The sequence below is a fragment of the Petaurus breviceps genome, unplaced genomic scaffold, assembly GCF_028583685.1.
Source record: "Petaurus breviceps papuanus isolate PSGF00001 unplaced genomic scaffold, PetGlider_PUasm1.0 213, whole genome shotgun sequence".
Lineage (NCBI taxonomy): Eukaryota > Metazoa > Chordata > Mammalia > Diprotodontia > Petauridae > Petaurus > Petaurus breviceps.
In genome coordinates, this window is record NW_027185860.1 from 13,819,245 (window position 1) to 13,843,906 (window position 24,662).

The window sequence follows — 24,662 nt, forward strand, 5'->3', positions numbered from 1 at the left end:
CTTTATCTGAGATAAGGATTGCTACCCCTGATTTTTTTACATTGGCTTAAGCATTATGTATTCTACTCCAGCCTTTTACCTTTACCTTGTGTGTATTCTCTTGTTTCAATGTTTTTCTTGTAGACAGCATTTTGTAAGATTATTGTTTTTAATCCATTCTGCTATCTTCTTCCATTTTATGGGAGAGTTCATCCCATTCACATTCACAATGATTATTATCTGTCTCTTACCCTCTATCCTATTCCTTCCTCTGTTTATGTTTTTGTTTCTTCCTTCTCCCTTCCCCTCCTTAAGGGTTTTCCTTTTGACCACCACCTCTCTCAGTATTCCCTCCTTGTTACCCCCCCTTCTTTAGCTACCATTTCCCCTTACTATTTCCCTCCCTTCAACCCTGCTCCCTTTTCCTCCTCCCTTAACCTTACTACTGCCTATAGGGCATAATGGATTTTTATACTTATCAGAGTATGTTATTCCTTCTTTAACCCCAAACCAATGGGAGTAAATTTCATACAGTGCTCCTGTCCCTCCCTCCTTTCCCTCTATTATTATGAGTTTTGGTGTCTTTTTATGTTAGAATATTAAACTTAATTGACTATGTTGATCCCTCTTTGAACCAGAACCAATGAGAATAATGTTCAAATGATGTTCATTTCCCTCAGTCCTTCCCCTCTACTATAATATGCCTTGATGCCTCTTCATATGGCATAATTTACCTTTTTCTGTCTCATCCTTTCCTTTTATCCCATTACAATCCCTTTGAACCCCTTAATAAGGTTTTTTTTAATCATCAGGTTAGTTCATTTATATCCACACCCTCTCTTTATGTATATTCCTTTTAAAGGTCTTGATAGTCTTATAAATTTCAATATTGGAAGGTATCAACTTCTCATATAGGGATGTTAACAATTTGCTCTTATTGCATCCCAAGTTATGTGCATGTGTGTGAGTGTGCTTGTAGGCATGTGTGTGTGTGTTTTCCTTGTTTACCTTTTTATGTCTTTATTGTGTCTTGTAATTGGAGATCAGATTTTCCATTGACCTCTGGCATTTTCATCAGGAATGTCTGGAAGTCCCTTGTTTCATTAAATGACCATCTCCTTGCCTGAAAGATTATGCTCAGTTTTGTCAGGTTGCAGTCCTAGCTCTTTTGCCTTACAAAAAATCAAATTCTAATCTAAATTTTTTTTTGGCTGCTTTCAGTATTTTCTCTTTAATCTTGTAATGCTGGAATTTGGCTACTATATTTCTTGGAGTTTTCAATTTGGGATATCTTTCAGGAGACTGGTGCATTCTTTTGTTAACTATTTGACCTTCTGATTCTAGGATATTCAGGACAGTTTTCCTTGACAGTCTTTTGGAAGATGTTAACCATTCTGCTTTTTTTTCATCATGGCTTTCTGGTAGACCATTAATTCTTAGGTTATCTCTCCTGGATCTCTTCTCCAGGTCAGTTGTTTTTCCAGTGAGATTTTTTTACACTTTCTTATAATATTTTTATCTTCATGTTTTGCTTGATTGACTCTTGAGGCATCATAGAGTCCTGAGCTTCAATTTGACTGATTATAATATTTTGTAAATTATTTTCTTTGGTTAATTTTTGAAGTTCCTTTTTTATGGAGGTATTTATCCAGTTAGATTTTGATCATACTGTCCCAGTTCACAAATTTTCATTTTTAAGCATTTATTTTCTTTAGTAATACTTTTTCCCAGTTTGGTCACTGTAGATTAAAATTTATCTTTTGTGTCTCTAATTTTGTTTTTAAAATCTTTCTTGAGCTCCTCCAAGAATGCTTTTTTTTTTTGGGGGGGGGCAGCTAGGTTGCTCAGTGAATAGAGCACCAGCCCTGGATCCAGAAGGACCTGATTTTAAATCTGGCCTCCGACACTTAACACTAAAACTAGCCATGTGACCTTAGGCAAGTCACTTAACCCCAATTGCACTCCAAAAAGCAAAATAAATGCTTTTTGGTTTTGAGAATGGTTCATATTTCCTTCTGCGGTCTGTGGTGTAAGTATAGAGTCCATGTTTTCTTCTGTATTTGGGTTTTTTTGCTTGCTATAATAAGCTCGGATCGATTTTCATGCCTTCCCCTTCTTCTCAGCTTCGTTCCTTCCCATTTTAATTTCCTATTTCCTAATTTCTCAGGCTGGGAGCCAAGGGCCTGATTGTTGACTTTGTGTACTGTAGCCTCTGGGTATCTAGACTGAGGCCAAGACCAGGATTTTTAGTGTTTCCCTTGAGTTACCCTGAGGCTCACAGAGTAAACTGTGGGGAAGGTTCAGATTTCTGCCTCTATGCCCCTGGGCTACAGCTCAGGCAGGCTCAGCAGCTGGTGGCTGGCAGCTGGTGTCTGCAGACTCCTCTGGTAGTGCTGTGGTCCACCTGGGTTTGTGTTGTTAGGGCTTTCTGGCTCCACCACCCTGTGCTTTGGGAACTCTTGTTGGTCAGGTGAGGTAGGGCTTGTTGGAACCCTTCCCACCCTTCACTTCAGGCTCCTTTCTGCCTTAGTTGTACCCTTTCTCAATGACTCCTGAGCCTGAGGCTATTTCCAGTAATTCAGGAATTTACTCTGGGTGGAACATTTATCTCTGGGTTTTCTAGGTCAGGGAAGGGGAATTGGAGCAGCTAGAGTTTATTTTGACATCTTGTCCTCTGGAAAATCAGGTAGGTGATTTTTAAGCTTCCATGTTGTGGGCTGATAGCCCCAGGAGATGCTGCTGTCTCTGCTGTGGGCCCTGTGCTTTCTCTTACCCAGCTATGAGGTATCCTCCTGCAGGTGGTGAGATGGCTGTGATTTGCCCTTGGGATGGGTGAGTCTGCTGGCTGGGGCTCCTTCTCAGTGTTCTGTAGTCTGCCCTCTAATAAGAGTTGGTGCAGCCCCCAAGAGCTCCAAGGTTGCCCCAACCCACCTATATGGTCACTCTCCTGGGCTGGATTCTGCCACTCTCTGTCTCCCAATGGATTCTGTCCCTCTAAAATCTGTTCAGATTCAGTTTTTAAAATTTAGTGATGGGATTCACATAAGAGCTTAGAAAAGTTACTGCTTCAGTTCCACCATCTTGGCTCCAACCCCAGAAATAACTTTTCCCAACTAGCAGTAATAACAATCTGACAAAGATATTGGCTTGCAAAAATTAGTAATAACAATTATGATCATGGTCAATGATTTCTCCCCCTATTACTTTAAGCTGTATTATTAAAAATGAAATAAAAAGACCTTTATTTTTCATAGTAAAGAGAAAAATATCCAGTATTTCTCTTGGCTGTCCACCTTTTCTTTTTTTATCAAATGCTTTATTAACTTCTAGTTTTCATCATTCATTTCCACAAGATTTTGAGTTACAAATTTTCTCCTCTTTTTCCCCCTAACCACCACCCCAAAATAGCAATGCCACTGGATATCCCCCCCTCCAATCTGCTCTCTCCCATATCTTCTCTCATACCTGCTCTGAATTTCTAGCAGGGTACAGTGGATTTCTGTTCCCCAGTGCCTGTACATCTTATTTCCCAGTTACATGTAAAATAATATTAATATAGTATAATATGATTTTAAAGTTTTGAATTGCAGACTCATTCCCTTCCTCCCTTGTCACCCACCCTTACTGGGAAGATAATCAATTCAATATAGGTTGTACATGTGTAGTTATGGAAAACATTTCCATAGTAGATATATTGTAAAAGACTGACTATATTTTCCTCCCTTCTATCCCACATCACACTTGTTCTATTCTGTACTTTGATCTTGTGCCTTTTCAAAAGTGGGTGCTTCCAACTTCCCTCAGCCCCAGGCTGCCCTCCCTTACATTATCCGTCCTCTCATCCCCTTCCCCCCTACTCTCCTGTAGGGTGAGATTCCCTCCTGTAGCAGCAAGCACTCCAAGCGTCCTCAGGGTTTGCAGCTACCACAGGTTCTTGGATCTGCTTTGTTAAAGGAAAGCAACTCAAAATGGGTTAACAAGCTTACTTTAATCAGTCAGACATATATCGTTTACCTTGTTCAGGAGAAAAGGTCAGCACCCTGAACCTCAAAGTATACAGGCATAATTATCAAGACAGAAACATCAAGTAGACAGATTTCCAAACTGTCCAACCATTACATCCATACCCAGTCAACATCTGGGTTTCCACATTCTGGGTTTTTCAAAGCCGCGGGACTCTCAACAACGGCTTCCCAGAATTCAGATCAAATCACAGAACACTTCTCAAAGTGAGTCCCAAAAACAAAGCTACACATCAGGGCTTATATAGCCTTCTCCTGGCTCAGAGAATGTAACAACCTTATTGACTCACTGGCCAATCAAGAAGTATCTACTGAAAAACAAGCCTCCCTCACCCCAGGCTTCAGGTGCACATTAGCCTAGGGGCAGGGAAGATCTTCAAAATTTACATTCTTATTACACCTCCCTAATCCAAATTCAATGAAAATAAGGTTGACCCATTCCCTTTTGCCTTCCTTTTCTTCCCCTCCAATGTGACCATTTTCCCTTGCCTCTTCTTTATGAGACGGTTTATCCCATTCTGTCTCTTCCCATCTCCTCTCATTATATTCCTCTTTCACTTCTTAATTTCACCTTTTAAGCATCATCCCTTCCTATTAAATTGGTCCTGGGCCTTCTGTCTATGTATAGCTGTACACATATACACATACACTCAAATATGTATTCATATGCCCATATTCCCTCTTATATAGACATATATATGTATATATACATGTATATGTATATATACATACATACATATACACATACACATACACACATTTCTATTCTCTTCAACTATTCTCATACAGAGAAAAGTTTATATGTTACAGCTATCATTTTTCCATATATAGATACAAGAAGTTCAAATTTGATAAGTTCCTTATGATTTCTTTGCCCTGTTTACTTTTTCATGCTTCTCTTGCTTCTTGTATCTGAATGTCGAATTTTCTATTCAACTCTGTTTTTTTTCAGCAAGAATGCTTGAAAGTCCTCTATTCCCCTGAATGATCATATTTTCCCCTGCAACATGGTACTCAGTTTCACTGGCCAGGTGATTCTTAGTTTTAATCCCAGCTCCTTTTACCTCCAAAATATCACATTCCAATCTCTTCGATCCCTCAGTGTAGAACCTTTCAGATCCTGAGTTATTCTGATTGTGAACAACATTCAAATTGTTTCTTCCTGCCTGCTTGTAACATTTTCTCCTTGATCTAGGAATTCCAGAACCTGGCTATAATATTCCTAGGAATTTTCTTTTTGGGATCTTTTTCAGGAGGTGATCAGTGGATTCTTTAGAACTCTACTTTGCCCTCTGGTTCTAAAACAGCAGGGCAATTTTCCTTAAGAATTTCTTGAAGGATGATTTCTAGGTTCTTTTTTTGATCATGGCTTTCAGGTAGTCCAAGAATTTTTAAGTTATCTCTCCTGGGTCTATTTTCCAGGTCAGTGATTTTCCCAATTTGATATTTCACATTGCCTTCTATTTTTTCATTTGTTTGTATCTGTTTAATAGTATCTTGATTTCTCATTAAGTAACTAGCTTCCATTTGCTCCTATCTAATTCTGAAGAAATGATTGTCTTCAGTGAGCTTTTGGGATTCTTTTTCCATTTGACTATTTTTAATTTTTTTTGAAAGGAAAACACTTTATTATGAAGACAAAGTTTGGGGACGTTTGGAGGAGAAGGTGGGCTCAATCTTAGTCTTGCTGTTTGGTCTGTGAAGCCTCAGGATTGGCCTGAAGCATTGCCCTTGGGAGGGGCACTGCTCTTGGGGAGTGGTACAGCCATTTGGCTGTTGCGTCAGCCCCTGTCTTTGCCTCCTTCTGCTTGGGGAGACATGTAAATCATGTACGTAGACCATGTACCTCTCACGGCATCAGAATAGGCACTATGGTCCATAGGATCCAATTCTTTATTCTTCAGGCTTGCTTTCTTGCCTTAGAGGTAGGGAGGCAACTCTTCATTTAGGTGGCAGCATCATTCTTCTCCTCTTTCCAGCTATTCATAGCCACAGTCCAGCTTATTTTTTGCATCCAAGTTGCTTCTGAGTTTCTTGGCTACCTTGGCGACGACAGAGCTGGGATCATGGGGGTTCAGTCAGGACACAGTATCTGTCTCCATGTTCCAATAGTAAGAAAGGCCACAGACTGGGTAGAACACCTTGTACCAGTTGTGAGACAAGCCCTAGATCCTGGCGCCCTTGGAATCCACAGAGTCACTGTCATAGCCCTTGGGGATGATCTTATGCCTTCTCTTCTTTCATTTGTTTGGATCTGTTTAACAGCATCTTGGTTTCTCATAAAGTCATTAGCTTCCATTTGCTCCAATCTAATTCTGAAGCAATGATTCTCCTCATTGAGCTTTGGAGATTCTTTTTCCATATGGCAAATTCGGCTTTTTAAGGCATTCTTCTCCTCATTGCCTTTTTGAACCTCCTTTGCCATTTGAGTCAGTCTGTTTTTTAAGGTATTATTTTCCTCAGTGGGGCTGTTGACTCTCATTTCATAATTTTCTTTCATTGTTCTCATTTCTCTTCCCAATTTTTCCTCCCCACTTCTCTTATCTGCTTCTTAAGTTCCTCCATGGCCTGTAACCAGCTTGTATTTTCCTTTGAAGCTTTTGGTGCAGGAGTTCTGACTTCACTGCTTTCCTCCTGTTCCATGCTTTGCTCCTTTTTGTTCCCAAAATAGGAGTGTATTGTTGGAATCTTCTGTCTGCTTTATTTCCTTTGCCTGCTCATTTTGCCACTCAATTACTTGACTTTTGGGCTTTTTGCCACAGTAGGTCTCTGCCACCAGACAGGGAAGCTTTCGTCCCAAACGCTGGGGTTTTCTCAGCTGCCGGAGGTATTAGATGGGTGCCCTCTCTGAGGTCTCCATATTCTCTGGCAAGCTGGACACACCCCAGGACCTCCACCCTAGACTGCAATCCAGATCAAAGCAGGTTAAAGCAAGAGAGATTACCTCTCAAACTGGTGCTTGGTCCCCCTACACTCTGCAGGCTAGGAGCTGAATCCGCCAGGTGGCGCTGGCTGTCTGTGCTGGTGTCTCAGGCTTTTTGCCCCGGGGGTAAATGCCAAGCACTCCTATTTACTGGTCCCAAAATGCAGACTGCACTGACCTCTCGCTTTGTCCTTCGCATTTATATGTTGATAAATCTGAAAATGCTGCAGATCTGCAGTCCCTCTGGCCAAGTGGGTGGTCATGCCCACCCCGGGGCTAAAGCCTTGGCATGGGGCGGGGCTCGGCTCCCAGAGCACTGTGCTAGCAGATTCCTGATGACCTGCCGGGCTGTCCTTCGCGGGAGGTCAGCTTCTCTGTGTCATTTAGTGGGTTCTGCAGCTCCAAAGTTTGTTTAGAGTCCCCTTTTTACATGGATTGGGGAGGGTGGAAGCTGGAGCTGCGGGAAGGGCATGCTTCTACTCTGAGAAACAAGTGTTGAAAGTCCACTGTGTACATGACACAACACCAGACACCAGGAAAATGTAGATGGAAACAGAACACTTCCTGCTCACAAGAACTTTGCATTCTTCTGGTAGATATACAGAAAACAATAACGTAAAGAGAGAAAAAAAAGGAACCTTAAGAAAAAATGGAATTTATTTGATGTTACATATTTTATGTCTAAAAGAAACAAAGGCATATACAAAGTGAAAAATCACTGTGTAGGGAGAGAGAAAAGTATAACACATTCATGACATTTTGTGTTTGTGGGATGTGCATTTGAAGAAGTCATAGAAAATGCTAAAATAAACATAAACATATAAGAATAAGTTTCCTTATATTCCTTTTTGATTCAAGTTAGTCTTTCTTCCTGAAAGTTTTTATTCATTAAGGTACCTGAAAGTATTCTCACTGTCCTCAAATCTTCCTAAAGTACTTTGTTACTCTTATTTACCATCATCTCATCTTACCTTTTGTTTTATTTTCCTCATTAGATTGTAAGCTTCATGAAACCAGGGACTGTCTTTTGCCTCCTTTTCTATACCCAGCTCTTAGTTCAGTGAGTGGCACATAGTTATCACTTGATAAATGTTTGATTATAAATGACTGACTGATTACTTATCTCTAAGTGTGCAGTAATTATTCCCTCTAAATACTCTAGAATATAAATTCCTCCAGGAAAGTTATTTCTTTTATGATTTTATATCCTTAGTACCCAAAATCTTGTCTTATGTAGGCAATTAATAAATGTTTGTTGAGTTAAATTAAATTGGTCTTAAAGGAATTGAGAGTAAAATGAAAGTTTATCAGTCACTTAAGAGGTAATTAGTCACTTCAGAAAAAAAGAACAAATTTTAAAACACTATCTGAGTTCTATTATCAACATTCATTATTGGTGACAAGAAGAAATTATTTTGCCAAAGCCTAAGTAATGGAAATATACAATAAAGAAAATGAAGATTAAAAAAGCAAAGAAGGAATTTTAGAGTTAAAATATGATATAACATTAAATATTGCATATAGAAAAACGTTGTAGACATTTGGAAATATTAAAAAAAATCTACATCTAAAAATGGGACCTAGAAGGACTCAAGACATAGAACCTCATTGCTGTTGTATATTGTATATTACATCACTTTCCCAAAATAATTTTTGAGGGTGATGGCTATTTTCATTTTGGTTTCATATCCATGGTGACCTTGCACATGGTAGGTGTTTAATAAATGTTTTGTTAATTTAATTATCTAGTTAAACTTTTGGCTCTTTTAAATATATAAATTCCACCGATTTGATACACAACATAAATTTGTTCTTCTGAAATTCTAACTTAGGTATTGATGGCTGTTGCTATAATCCTGATATGTGAATCTCATTAAATTCTACTAATCACTTTACTTAGACTTGAATGTAAAGTGTTGCTGATAAACTTCTTGAGCCAAGAAAGAATAAATGCTATCATTGGTCACAGGACAAATATTAAATATGAAATGACTTTGGAGCAATTAAGAAATGAAAAAAAAGGCCATTCATTGACCTCCCAAGATATTATAAAGTAATTAGATATTTTAAGACATTTGTGTGTATGTTTGAATGTATACTGATGTTGGAGAGAATTTAATGACAGAATTACCTAGAAAGTTGCTATAGAGCAGTAGTGTCAAATTCAAATAGAAACAAGGGCCACTAATCTATATATGTGTCTCTGCAGGCCTCTTATTCACTTAGTTTTAAAATGTAATATTATCTATGATTTATTGTACTTTTATTTATTTTCATAAATATTTCCCAATTACATATTAATCTGGTTAGAGGAACACTCTGTACTGTCGTGGGCTGCATGTGTCCATGTTTGACATCACTGCTCAAGAGAACATTTGGCATAGACCTTACCTCCACTTCATTTTTAACAACACGTCTGGTTTTATCCAGCTCAAAAAGTCAGAGATTCAGGAATCTGGTCACCAATTTTTGGCTACAAGTCATTACTTTGTATGATACTGTAAATCACTATGAACTAGAATTGGGACATAGGAATTCTCAATCACAATTGTTACTGTTTGGATGTCATGCACTTTAGCAGGTGAAACAAATGTTGAACTGTACAGAATAGGAAGATCACTGAAATTGAAACTAAAGTACCTGTGTTCACAGCCTGGTTTAGTTAACATCTGTATGATTTTGGCAAGTATGGTAAGCTTTCAGGACCTCAGTTTACTCATCTGGAAAATTCAGGGATTAGGTTAGATATTTTCTAAGTCTCTGCCAGATGTAGCCTGCTATGCTTATTACACTGGTCCTCATCTTTGTTGACCACTAATGCATTTGACCCTGTGGATAGTCTTTTTGGGTCTAGTGATACATTTTGCTTGGTTCCCTCCTACCTATATGACCACTTCTTAGTTTCATTTTTTATATCATCAATTAATCAATAAATCAACAAGAACTTGTTAATTGCTCAAGATATGACAGGCATTGTGCTAAGAGCTAAAGATTAAAAAAACAACAACAACAAGAAAATAATCTCAAGGTGCGGCCAGGTGGGGCAGTGAGGAAGAGTGTCGGCCCCGGCGTCGGGAGACCCGGGATCAGTGCCGGCCTCAGATAGTCGGCACCCACACAAAAATAACTGGCTGTGTAACCTTGAGCAAGTAACTTAACCCCAATTGCTTTAAAAAAAAAAAGAAAAGAAAAGAACCTCAAGGTTGCATTCTAGTTGAGGAAGGAATGTGTACATATATAAAGATATATAGGTTATGTACAAAATAACATACATACAAGATAAATACAAAACAATCTGAGGGGAAGCAGTTGAGGGGAACAGTAAAGGCCCACTAAAGAAGGTGATGCTTGCAAAATGTATCAAGAAAACAGAGAGTGTATGAAACTAAAGTGAGGAGAGAGAGAGCAGTCCAAATATGGGTGATAGACAGTGCAAAGGCAAAGAGATAGAAAAACATCGAGCATTATGTATGAGGGAAAGCAAGTTAGTATGGCTAGAATATAGAGTTAGGGGAGTTGAGTAATGCTTAAGAAGGTTGGGAAAGACCGAAAGAAACCAGATTGTGAAGAGCTTTAAATATCAAACAGAGGAGTTTGTATCTGACTCTAAAAGCATTAATAGGGAGCCACTGCAGTTTTTGAATAGGGGGCTGTAGCAGCAAGCACCCTAGAATACCCAGGATGGCTGCTAGCACAGGTTTCTAGATCTGCTTTTCTAAAGGAAAGCAACTCAAATTGGGTTAACAATCTTGCTTTAATCAAACATATGTCATTTCCCTAGTTCAGGGGGAAAAATTCAGCACCCTGAAATTCAGAGAATATAGAGGTTACAAGCAGACAAAAAATACAGAGAAACAGATCAACAGGCAGGCTTGTCTGACCATTACATCTATAGCTAGTCAATTACCAGAGAGGGAAGCACCAACGTCTGAGTTTTTAAAGCTGGGGGTAGGGGGGGAAAGAGAGGGAATCAACGGCTGCCCAGAGTCTCATCTGGTCAAATCACACAACTCTTCCCAAAGTGAGCCCCAAAGCAAAACCTCACATCAGGGTATATATAGCCTTCTCCTGGGTCAGAGAATGTCACAACCCTCTTGACCCACTGCCCAAACACAAAGTAAAAAGGTATGGGCATTCCTGAAAAAAATCAAGCCTCCCAACAGAGGCTCCATATGACCACATTAAGCCTATTAGGGGGCAGAGTATATTTTCAAATCAAGGAAGGTTCTCAGAGTCACTTAAGCCTATCAAAGGGCCTAGAGGCAGGGAAGACCTTTAGATTCCCATTCCCATAACAGATTCTGACATAGTTAGCCTAGCACTTTGGAGAGCTACCTGTGTATAGGATGGATTAAAGTGGGCAGAAACTTGATAAAGGTAGGCCAATGAGGAGACTATTGGAATGATTCAAACCAAAGATGATGGGGTGTGTGTGAGGGTCTTAATTAGTTTAGTGACCACATGAGTAGAGAGAAAAGGACACAGACATGTGAAAGTAGAAATGACAAGATTTAGTAGCTACTTGATTATATGGGGTGAGTCTGAGGTATCAAGAATGACACTGAATTTTAGATCCTGAGTAACTGAAAGAAATGTTTAAAAGAGGGAGGGAAGTTTGGAAAGGCCATGGATAATGAGCTCTGTTTTGTACATATTAAGTTTAAAGTGCCTCCTGGTTGTCCAGTTTGAAATGTCTAATAGAAAGTTTGTGAGGTGGGACATACCACCACAAATTGTCAGTGGGACCACAATAGCAAAGCTGCCCACACTTTTTCTGTTTTTGTTATGAAGGAAGATATTATGGAAATTAAAAAAGTCACTACATAAGGCACAGAGAACAATATGACTTGCAGATATTTGTCAGGAAAAATATCCAATGAAGTCATATCATACTGCTGGGGAAAATGATTGTAAGGAGCACATTAGTAAGTCATTCAGATAGAAAAAGGAAATAAGATATCTTTGGCATATGAGTAGTTTTGATCAGCAAAATGAGAGTTAATATGAGCATGAGTAGAAAGGGATCTAACTTCAAATAGATTTTCCTCACTCTTCTCAGATGTGTTCATACTGTGTTCATTTGATAGTTCATATTTACCTGGCATTTTCAGTTTTACAAAGCAGTTACTTCATGGCAAATCTATGAAGTATACAGCAAATTTTGAAATTCTCTATTTTACAAATGGGGAAACTAAGGCATAGCAAATTTAAGTTACTTTCTTAAGGTGGCACAGCAAGTATCTAAGTGGGGAATCAGGTGAATGCCACCTAATTCCAAGTGTAGCACCCTATTCAGGACACAGATTCATGTTTTGATTTGTAATTTTAAACAGAGAGCATGGTTAAGTGTTTTTAGATGTTGTAGAAGGCAAGAAAACTTAGGTAAAAGTCCTATACACATACTGAATGAGTGACTCTAGGCAAAGTAGTTAACCTCTCAGTGCTTCAGGCAATTGTCTAAGACTTTAAGTCATGCAACAGGTGTGGATCAGCATTGCTTAGGGAACTTCCCAAGTTTCCTTCCACTTGCAATTGTCTGGAACAATAAACTCCAGAGCTATCAAAACAAAACAACTTGATCAGTAGTAGATCCTGAGTACGGCTCTCATTAGGAGAATTGTCCCTCATAAAACACTTATTAAGCCTCTTCTAAAGTTCTCTGAAGTTCGAGTAACCTCAGCAAGTCACTCAATCTTTCTGGATTCAGTTTCCTAATCTGTAAAGTAAGACCCTTAGACTTGATGACTTCTAAGATTCCTTACAGTTCTTAATCCATGATCATAAGTTTGCCTACATCGAGCCCTTTGTGGGTAGGTCCCATATCTCAAGTTGGGAAGTAGAAATTCAATGTTGTTTTAAAAGATTTTAATTATCGAAATAAGTGTAACAATTGAATGGTCTTCATGTATTTTATAAAAAAAAATAGTACATTTGCTTATTTACCAAATTCACATCTTTATGTTAGTATTCCTTATTCATTTTTATATAGTAAGGGTCAGAAAAATAATCAATATTGTGTTCTGGGTGTTAAATTTCCCCTTGAAGGTTTTTTTTCTTCTTTTGGTTCTCATTTCAAACCTTATCTTCAGTCAAATAAGTGGTCCAAAGCATTACAATACACATATTCATATATGTACAAAAAAGCACATGTCATGTATATGCATGCATGTGTATATTGACTGATGTGTACATCTTCCTATCAATATATAAATGTTTCCATACCTATATAGATATGTAACTATCTAAACAATTTTCAATAGATTTATATATTTTATAAATATTATATATCTATGTATAACACACACAATGTTTGTTCAGTTGCTGCCCCTTCTCTCATCAGCTCTAAAGCACACTAATTTAACAAGAAGTGAGGCCGCTTAGAGTCCCTCTCTATTACTGCCCACAGTTAGGTAACAAAAGCTACCTCATCACTAATTCCCCTTGGTAAAGTGAAAGCTGGGTGTTTTTGGACAAGGGGCAGTCCTGAGGCATCGAAAGCTGCCCTAAGTAGATATTTAGCTTTAGGCCAGGATACCGGAAACTCTCCTCCACCCTGAATCTCTGGAACTGTAGAGTTATGGCAAACAATCCATTTTATTAAATGTCTCAATATATTAACATAGCAGATGTTCTCACTGTGTCCTGAATAAATTTCTCAGTATGCGAATCGCTATTTTGCTAATGTCTGTAGCTATTTTTTTGTGAATATATTGATTAATTAATCAAAATATTCTATTTAGAGCAAGTTGGGGGAGGGTAGCTCAGAGATTATCTTTTCAACCATTTAGTAGATGTTGCTTGTATTATTATGTCAATTGACTTCATCTGATGGTCTATAATCCTCTGAAACTGATTATGGATCTTCATTACCCTTCAGTAAGAAGCATAAATGTTTTTATACTACCTTTACACTGACCAATCAGGGTCTGAAAAGGGGGGAGGCACCTTTTACAAGATGCGAATGGACCAGTGCAGGCATGAATTAATGTAGTTCTTCATTGAGTGGTAGCAATATTAGAGGACAGAACGGGACATTGAAAAATGATGCTGAAGCAAAATTGACAGACTTAGGCAACAGATTGAATATGAAGGTTGAGAGTGAGGATTGGAGCACAACTTTTAGGTTGTGAATCTGAGGAACTGAGAGGAAGGTGTTTTTACACTAATAGGGAAGGGATTTTTGCATGTGTTATTCTTCTTGTGATTTAAACCCAGGGACACCAAAAAGCTGTTGTGGTCAGGGCTCTGCCCACCCCAAAACTGTTGCAATTTCATGATGTGTTGTGGTGGAACCATCTCAAAGAATTCAGGCAGACCACTTCTAATCCAAGTATAGGCATTTATCTAGATTGAAGTCTCATGAAGCAGGCTAAATTCTAAGAGGAACCAGCAGCTTTAGAGAAAGCAAGATGGATTATAGGGTAAAGATGCAGTTACATAACAGAAATTTACATAGAATAGAGGAATATCATTAACATCAAAAAAGAAGGAGGAGTTAAGGGATTAGGTAATGGAGGAGAGGTCCCATCTATGGTTAAACATTCTGGTCATTCTGCCCTCCAACTGGCTAGCTATTGTGGTGCTGTCTGGTTAAGACAGATAGGTATTGTGGTTCTGTCTTGGGCTAGATGTATGATGTTATGGTGATTGACTACAAGAACACGCTTGTTTCTATGGGAATGGATCTGGGGGCAGTGACCAGGTAGAGGTAGCTAGGTTCCCATCACATGGACACATCTACTGTTTCTGTGGGAATTAAAGTTCAGGGACACACTTTGTTCTAGTGAGCAGTGAGGCATATATGAAGAAGTTAGGACATTGGTGGGGAGCGGCGAGGGGCAGGTACAGTGGGCCTGCTGTTCAGTGGGGCCAGCCCTATAATGAAGTTAGAATATTGGGGCTCAGGGCAGCTTTATTAGGATTCCATCACTTGTGCGTGCATGTGTACATATGTGTGTATGTGTCTCTGTGTGTATATGTATGTAGCAGAGGGAGGGTTTAGGGGAAAGAATAATGAATTTTGTTTTTACATGTTTACTTGAAGTTATTGATTAGACATTTAGTCTAAGATGTGTGAAAGAGAGTTGGATTTGCAAGTTTGGAGGTTAGCAGAGAAATTGGGACAGGACAGGTGGATTTGAGAATTATTAGCATAGAGATGGTAATTGTTAAAGGAATGAGAATGTAATGTAATGTCATCTGTCACGTAGAAAATTTAGCCATGGTAAGGAGTAAGGCCACTTCAGCATGTAAGACAGAGGTGATGAGGATTAGCCAGCAGAATTGTAAAATACATCAAATATGAAAGTTATATCTTTAAATAGTGCTTATGAAATATTTATTCTACTTATTTCAACACCTCAGAGACCTGTGATTTCTTTCCAGTGCATGTACTCTCTATGATACATAAGGGACTCTCCCCAACAGACACCTTAGTAAATTGTCTTTGAGAGCTTCCCTAACCTAATTCATCCCATTATAACCACCAAGGGCAGTTTATGAACAAGTGTAGCCTTTGGTGCTATTGGGTGGGCTGCTACCACTTTTCCTGCTGTATGTAACTCTACCAAGCCCCTCTAAGTAAAGCATCTCTCTGTAATCCTTTCCAAGATGTAAATTATAATCAGACAGAGTTAGAATCACTAGCTAGTGTTTTTTTTTTTCCTTATGGTTTAGAAATGGGCTTCATTTAATATCAACAAATAAAAATATAATTTTTATACATGGGTTATTTCCATTGATAACTGGAAAGGGAATAATTGACCAAGTCCAGTGAATGTCTTCCTTACCTCCCCACTGGGGCCTAGATAAATACTCTTTAATCGCGAACCTATTCATTATTGTAGTCATCATATTGCTTTACTTTATACCAGTTCTATGATCTTGCTGCATCACTTGTCTGCTTCTGGAAACCATTGTGCCCCTTCACTGAATGTTGTCTCAGGGTAAAAATCAAAGCTTTCCAGGCTTGGAGAGGTGATTGCTGAGTAATATCTGCATGAACATGCATGCTTCCTGAATCCCTCCTCTGAGATTTATACCCCATATCAGATCACATCATGGTAGCCAGCCTTCTGGTAACAGACTTACAGATTTAGTTAGGCTGGTGCTCATGTGACAAACATGTAATCCATTGCCAATTCAACCCTGATGACTTTTTACATTGCTAGAATCTTTGTCTGGCATAGCTCTGTGGAATTCAAGACCAATTCCATGCCAGAATGAATTGTCAGAGTAAGACTTTAGTGAAAGATAAAATTTACAGGAACTTTAAGGCCCTACATATGTTCCATAGAATCATTGCTTTTCTTTTAAATCACTGAAAATCTTTCAAAAAATAAGTTAGAGAGTCAGTAATGTATTTTACTATTACATCAGATATTTTAATAGTTTACAATTAATGCTTCATCTAAGTACATCCCATTTCTTGGGAACTTAAGTTTCCAAGAAAGAGTGACATCACAGATCTAGTAGTCTTTTTCAATTATCACCCTTTCTCACTTTCAAGGTATTTGAGAAGTCCATCCTTTATTAAAAATACATGGTTCAGTATTGGGAACAGACTTCTGTCATAGGGGTAGGGATAATTATAGCTGTAAGTCCTTCCAAAATGAGAAAACAATATCATTTCCACATTACAAGAAGCAGATTGTAAGCATTTAAATGAGAAGAAATAATAGCATTCATGTGATGAATGTTATTGTGATTATTCATATTGTAAACTTAGGTCATTTGGCTGAATATATAGTTTTACTTATCAGGATTTAAGAAGACCCGAGTTTACATGCAAAAATGATAGCTATTCTGGTAAAACAGATGTTAAAACAAAGACCAGTTCTAAGCATCTTATCAGGGAGAGGGGAATGCTGAGTTAGAGCAGCAGTTTGAGGAAACTTGTCTTAACTGCTTTCATATGAGCTTGTGTTGTTCATGAAAACACTTCCTTTGCATCTGGGTGTTCTACACATCTGGCTTATTTGTATGTTAGAAATAGACTTTTGTTTTATAAAACAAGAAAGCAGTTGAAACTGAAAAAGAGTTAAAGTATGAAGTGGGTGGTAAGTTCTTTGGTGCTGTTGTGTCTCTCAATGGAGAATTTTTAGAAAATATGACTTTTTTTTTTTTTTTTTGCAAAGCAGACCAAATTTCCAGGCTAAGACTAACTGGAAAATTGGCATTGGAATAAAACATTTTTTTCTCCCTGATCTATTCAAATGAATTTTGGGGAGAACTCAAGGCAATTTATATTTCTACATCTCAGTTACTTTAATGTTTTTATATTGTCTTCATTTCTCTTTTCTTCTACCCATCAACCTATCTCTTGAAAAAACAAAAATAAAATAAAAAGAAAGAGATGGAAAATAAAGAAGTTCCACAAAATTAATCAACACAACAACAAAATCTAATATACAGTATTCCACACAGATGGTACTGATGAGGTTCATGATGGGGTTCGGGATCCCAAAAGGTTCAGCAGATATTCTGATCTTATCCAAGACCAGAAAACCTGCAATATCGTCTGGAAAGAATTCAAGGTCTCAGGCTTAATTGGAGTGAGAGTTGTAGAAGTTTATTGTTATGCTTCCATGAGAAGCCGGCAAGAGTCCTTGAGGGGACCTGCAAGTGAGAGGGGTACAGGCTTTCACCTTTAAAGGGTAGGGCTGCCATTGTCAGGGCTGACCAGAGGGGAGGGGCCTCAATGCATAGACAAAGGTCAGAGCTGACCAAGAGGAGCGTGTGAATAGAGAGTTTCGATAAGATTTGGGCCAGGCCGGAGGAGACCTGAGGGATTAAGTCAGAACAAAGGAGTCCCAAGGTGTTGCCTAGGCCTGGTGCGGATAGGGGGAAGGGGCAGAGTCGGAGGTTGGGAAAGAAATTTTACAGATAATGATTTTACAATACAAATTGCAGTTACAATTTCACAGACTGGTTTCACAAGTTGGTTTCACAAATTGACCTAGACCCCAGGTACCCCATCAGTACCACATGTCTGCAAGAGATTGAGGGTACATGTTCTTATCTCCATTTCTGGGACAAAATTATAGACCCATTGTTCTTTCTCTCTTTTATAGCAATCCTTTTCTTATTTATTGTATTTTTTGCTCTTTACAAAACCCAGTGTCTTTTATAGTTATATTTGTTGTTCTTTTTATTCCTCCACCAGAATAAATATAGCCAGATGGCCTTAAAAATCAGGACACCTATTTTTGCCTGGATATGTTTCAAAATTGACACTGCATCAGTGCACAAATAGAGCTAGATAATGTGGGAAAAAAACAAGGTTTCTCTTCCTTAATAATTTCAATGAAAAGATGTCTTGATCAAAGTTTAAGGTTTGTAGAATATTTGTTCATGCTAATTTCTGGTGTTCTTATATTCAAGGATGAAATCCTTGATAAGTTCTATGGGGATTAAAGCCAGGAAGCTGTAGTACTATAATCCCATGTATTAGACTGCCTTTCTTACTATTCTATTTAATTCTAAGGATTTTTTAAGCGTATGACATAGAATAATTGAATAATTGTCACTAAATGTACCTTTGCAAATAATTATTTTAGATCGCTAAACTGAAATAATTTTTTTTTTCTTGACCATGTGTAGCAGCAAGCACCCCAGCGTCCCCAGGGTGTCTGCCAATATGGGTTCTTAGATCTGCTTTGTTAAAGGAAAGCAACTCAAAATGGGTTAACAAGCTTACTTGAATCAGTCAAATATGTATCGTTTACCTAGTTCAGGGGGAAAAGGTCAGCACCCCGAACTTCAGAGTATACAGACAGAATTATCAAGACAGAGAAACAGATCAAGTAGACATTTTCAAACTGTCCAACCATTACATCCATACCAAATCAACATCTGGGTTTTTCAAAGGGGGGATGGGAGCGGGGCTCTCAACAAAGGCTTTCCAGAGTCTCATCTGATCAAATCACAGAACACTTCTCAAAGTGAGCCCCAAAACAAAGCCTCAAATCAGGGGTTATATAGCCTGCTCCTGGCTCAGAGAATGTAACAAACTTCTGGACCCACTGGCCAATCAAAAAGTATCTACTGAAAAACAAGCCTCCCACCCCAGGCTCCAAGTGCACTTTAGCCTAGGTGCAGGGAAGATCTTAAAAATTTACATTCCCATTACACCATGTAAATGAACTTTGAGAAGATAGATGGCTGCTTTAGAAGTCTTCCTCTCTGCCTCTTTCCCTGTCTTTCTCATGGAAAAAAAGAAATGTAAAGCAGGACAGTTCTTGAGTCCAAGAACAAACTTGCATCTTTTCAGAGGGATGTTATATGAATAACTAAACCTCCCATCTTAATTACTGCTTTTGTTTCTAAAGCTGTAAGAAAAAACAGTATCAGTTGAGTTCTGAGGGTCAGAAGACAGATTGCAGGAGAGGAAATGGAGGTGCTAAATATAGATAGATGATTTTTCAGGAGTTGAACTGAGGAATAGAATAGAATAGTATAAGATTTTTAAAAATAAATTTTGTTGTGTTTGTAAGTAGTGACAATGGAACCAGTAGACAAGGAGAGATTTTTTTAAAAATACAAAGAAATGGAGGAATGAGAGTGGGAGTGTTCTGCTAGAGAAGACAGGAGGGTATAGGGTAAAGAAATAGGAACAATCTTCTATCAGAGACTTTAGGAAAGCAGGAGTTTGTGAGAGAAGATATCAGAGAAAAAAGAAATAAAGAGAAGAGAAGAAGATTTGCTCCTAGCAAATTTCATTGATTTTCTCAGTAAAGAATATGACAAAGTCTTTGGCTAAGAGAGTCCCTGGAAGAAGTGTTGTGGTACATTTGAGGACAGAAAATAATATTTGGAGCAACTAATATAGAAAGAACCAATTAGAGAGGAGTAGAAGATAGTCATGTGAGGGATGAATTGAAATTAAGTAACATACATTTTTAGTGAACGCATTCTGCATTGTTTCATCTTTCCTCCAACTTCATTCAACAATTAGTGAATAGGAATAAAATAGGCAGATAGTCAATGGCCAGGGTTTCTTAAGAGACAAACTGTAGGACAAGATGAGTAACTGTAGGTCAAGGGGTAAAAGAGTTTTGAAGTGTAGAGTTGAATTGATTTACTACTGAAGGCTAGAGGGATTGGAGGTCACAATAAGGACAAAGAACAGCTTTAGGAATAGTAAGGAAATGGGAGAGATGAAATGACAGAAGGTTATGATCAGATAATAGGACTAGAAGTCATATATAGAAGTGGGATAACTGTGGGTGGTAGCAACATTAAGTTATAAAAATCTCTTTGGATAGCTATGGTTGAGTAAAGGAATGGGTCATGGAAGTTGAGTAGATCGTGGAAATGGAAAGTTAGGGTATTTAAAAGAATATCATCTTGTAAGTTTCCTAGAATGAGGGCAGGAGTAGGGGTAAAAAAGGAGACTGTGAACTGCTCACTGACATTAACAAAGGAGAGAGAATGTCTTGGGAGTCAGTAGATAATGTCTACTGGATAGAATGAATTTGGATGATGAAAATGATGAAAATGATGAAAATAGAGGGTGTCTGGAAGTTGCAAAGGGGAGCGGGGTGTATTCTAACTTCCTCCCTGGGTCTATAGAGTTTATTGAGGTAAAGGTGAGGTATAAAAGAAGGTGCATCCAGTGCTAGCATATAAAAAAGGATCCAATTCATACGGGAAAAGTTAGATTTTTATGAATGTCAGGAGATTCAAAAAACATGAGAGGAAGAAGTCTAAAATGTAAATAAATGTGTTGATTTTAGAGCAAACATGCCAGCGAATACAGTGAAAGGAGTGGGCAGCTCTGAAGTGGGACATTGGGAAGGGGTAAGGTTGAGATGGAAGGCAATATGGGATCTGACTTGTTTGGGGAGATGGTTCATTCTTCAGAATGTGGGATTTATTTTATGTGCGATGGTAGGAGAACGAAGATGGGAGTATTAACATTAGAAAGAATATGAGTGGAGGAGACTGTTCAAGTGTTCAGGGTTGTAGTTTATTTTTAAGGTTTGAACCTACACCTTAACTACAGAGGCAAAAGTCTGATAATGATGGGACAGAGGTATCCAGAGTTAATATGATCTCTATTTATTGTTTAAAATGGTTCATGAAAACCTCACATCTTTGCCAGACTCTAAAACATTTTTATTCAATGAAAAAGCTTCTAGATTATTAATTTATTTTGCCCTAAAGACCAGAACAAATAAATATATACAACCACTGACATTCATTATTGAAATTCTGGGCTTAATTTCATAGTGTGAAATACTATGACATAGGACTAGACGTGTGACTTAATATAAAGGATTTCAAGATAAGGGAACTTCCTTGACCAATGCAAATTAGCATCTTCTCTGCAACTTTTAGTTTTAGAGCCCTGAGAAATGAAGTGACTTCTCTAGGGGTTACACAGCCAGCATATGTCAAAGATGGGAATCAAAATCAGGCTTTGAGGTCAGTTATTTAACTTCCAGGTCATGTTGCTTCTTTTTAAATTTTTTTTTTTTTTAAAGCAATTGGGCTTTAGTAACTTGCTCAAGGTTACACGGCCAGTTATTTCTCGGTGTGGTGCTAAGTATCAGAGACCAGATTCGACCCCAGGTCATCCCAACTCTGGGGCCAGCTGTGCTACCTGGCCACCCCTGTAATAGTTTTTATATGTAACTAATGCCACTAGTATTTTCCCAATGATTTAATATTCTGTTCTTATCCTTTTTTGAAAAAAAAATCAGTTATTTGACCTACATATTAATAATAATAATATTTTCACATCAAATCAGATCTGTGATCTTAATATTAAACATGATTTAGCTAATTGGTGGCTGTGAGCCGCCAGAAATTCACAAACCAACTAACTTTTGTTTAGGCATTAATTCTTTTGCTACTATCTAAATAGAGAAGAGTTACCCATTAAGGTGGGAGGATGAATCAAATTGGCATTACACAGTAGTGTTGGAACTTGTAAGACTATAATCTGATGACTGTATCAGCAAACACCCCAGCGTCCCCAGGGTGGCTGCCAACACAGGTTCTTAGATCTGCTTTGTTAAAGGAAAGCAACTCAAAATGGGTTAACAGGCTTACTTTAATCAGTCAAATATTTATCGTTTACCTAGTTCAGGGGAAAAAGGTCAGCAACCCGAACTTCAGAGGATACAGACAGAATTATCAAGACAGAGAAACAGATCAAGTAGACAGGTTTCCAAACTGTCCAACAATTACACCCATACCAAATCAACATCTGGGTTTTTCAAAGGGGGGGGGGCTCTCAACAACGGCTTCCCAGAGTCTCATCTGAGAAAATCACAGAAACCTCCTAAAGGTGAGCCCCAAATAAAAGCCTAACCTCACGGATTATATAGCCTTCTCCTGGGTCAGAGAATGTAACCGACCTCTTGACCCACTGCCCAATCACACAACATCAAGGTGTGGGCATTCCTGAAAACCAAGCCTCCTGCCACAGGCTCCATGTGACCACATTCAGCCTATTAGGTGGCAGAGTATATTTTCAAATCAAGGAAGGTTCTTAAGAGTCTCTTTAAGCCTACCAAAGGGCCTAGGGGCAGAGAAGATATTTAAATTTGCATTTCCATTACAATGACTCAATATACTTATAATTCATATAAGGATAGATGAATAATCCCATTTGAGGTACTCTCATCATATCAGATCAGTTAGCTAACACTTTTGCTAATTGTGGAAATATCACTTAGCCTCCAAAATTTAAAAAGGAAATTATCAAGCAGCTGGACACTGAGAAATTATACTCCATTAGGGTTCCCAAACTTTGTCTGTTAGCATTTTGGGTGGGGAGGGTCAGCAGCAATATTCTGTATCCTTTCAACCTCTTATGCTGAAACAAGTTTCAAATGAGTCTCACATATGTAGAGAAGTCACAAAGTAGAATAAAACAAAAAGGTATCATCTGAGATGGAATTCCCCCACAAAAAAACTCCTTAAATTTATATTTTACTTTACCTATTTCCATAGAGATAACCACCCTACTAGATACACTTTTATCTGTTTATCTCAGTGTGAGATCTAATAGTAGTATATCTCCCAGCAGGCTAAATGTCTCTCTCCATATATGGTGTAGTATCTGGGTTCCAAAGTCTCTCCTCAGAGTCTTCCTCATCCCAATTGAATTGAATTTGTCTTAAAAAAGTTGATGCGGACTGTCCAGAAAGATGGTGGATTAATAAGTTTTTCCAAATTTCTTCAACTCTCCAGATCTCCAAGTAACAGATTTGTGAACCAGATGTTGAATAATTACAGCTAAATCCACAGGGAAGAGATGGCACAACCTCATGAATTAACACTAGACTTCTAATCCTTAAATTACTCACTTAGTACTCCCTCTGCTAGTCTCCACACACCTGAGGCAAGAGCAAAAGAGGATTTGTGCAGAGGCCCATTTTGTTTTTACCTGTATTGCAAACAGGAACTTTGACAGAACATCCCACTGTCTTCTTTATATCTTGTAAGGAATGAAAGACACAGATTCTGTGAAGCCATGCTGAAGTAGTAGAGGAAGGAGAGACTGAAAAACCTTCAAACATTTGACTGGGGTCCAAGTCTAGTTAGGGATCACCAAAGCTGAAGAGGCTCTTTAGTAAATACCCCCTCATCACTTTTACAGAGGTGAAAACAACAGACATTGATTTATCCAGTTGAGGAGAACAGTTGGTGATTGGTGCTAGTGTGGGCAGCTGTGCCAGGCTGACAAAAATGGAATCAAAATTCTCCTGGGGATATTCTCACCAGAGGAAACAGTCAGTAAGGTGCAGGAAACCATGTATTCCTCAAGAGAAACTCCAAAGTGAAAGAAAGGGGAAGCATATGGGAGTGGAAGATGAGGGGAGAGCCTGTGGCAATAGTAACATCAAAATAGTTAAGTATAAAACTAATCACAGAGATTACAAACTGACTTAATAGAGGAAGGGGATAAAAACATTTTTATAGAAATGATAAAGGGCAAATGGTGAGAAACACAAGCCCAACTCACAACTTAATGCTAATGAGCTAAAAAGTCTAATAAAATGAGAAGCAAAATGAATAAGTAGATGAAAATCCACAAACTCTTGTATATAAGAAACACTTGTGCAATCAAAACAAGAAGCTAGAACATATTTACTATGAATTGGGTGAATAAAAAAGAAGCAGGAATTTAAATCATACTATGCAACAAAGCAAAATGTGTAATATATGATGGAAATAGACTTAAAGTATCTATAGACAATGAATTAATTTCAATATGCAACAAATTTCATAGCATCTAAATTCACAAAGGAAAAAAATTGCACTTATTTCAAAACATATGGATATAATATTGGCAGGAAAGTTTCTCTCTCAGAATTGGACAAATGTAACTTGTAAAAGAAAAGAAAAAAACGAATTAACATTACTGGTGGAGAATTTATAAATTGAAGATTAAAGGCCTAGTGGGAATATTATGTAATATGCATATTTCCAAATAACATATCTCTGATTTCCGAAAAAAAAAATAGAATAGGGCACAAAGAAATCATAAATATTATCAAGCAGATATATTGAATACATCTGTTACAGTCCAAAACACAATAAAAATACTAATCAATGTGGGAGCAAGAGTACAATTTAGAAAATGGGGTGGGTCTAAGAAGAAGAAATAATGGAAGTGATTAATAACCACATGAAAAACAATGAGAATGATAATATAACCAAAATTTCTCCAACACATTAAAGGAAAAGTAAATAATACATTAATAAAAACAAATAATTAGAGA

General features: G+C 38.0%; 1 protein-coding gene and 1 pseudogene across 5 annotated transcripts in view; one reads left to right on the top strand and one right to left on the bottom strand.

The window, feature by feature from the left end:
- The window catches only part of EPHA3 (EPH receptor A3), a 531,109-nt gene that overhangs the window by 50,723 nt on the left and 455,724 nt on the right, over positions 1-24,662 (top strand). The gene's annotated exons all lie outside the window — the stretch shown is intronic.
- On the bottom strand, positions 5,659-7,123 carry LOC138165547 (polyglutamine-binding protein 1 pseudogene; annotated as a pseudogene).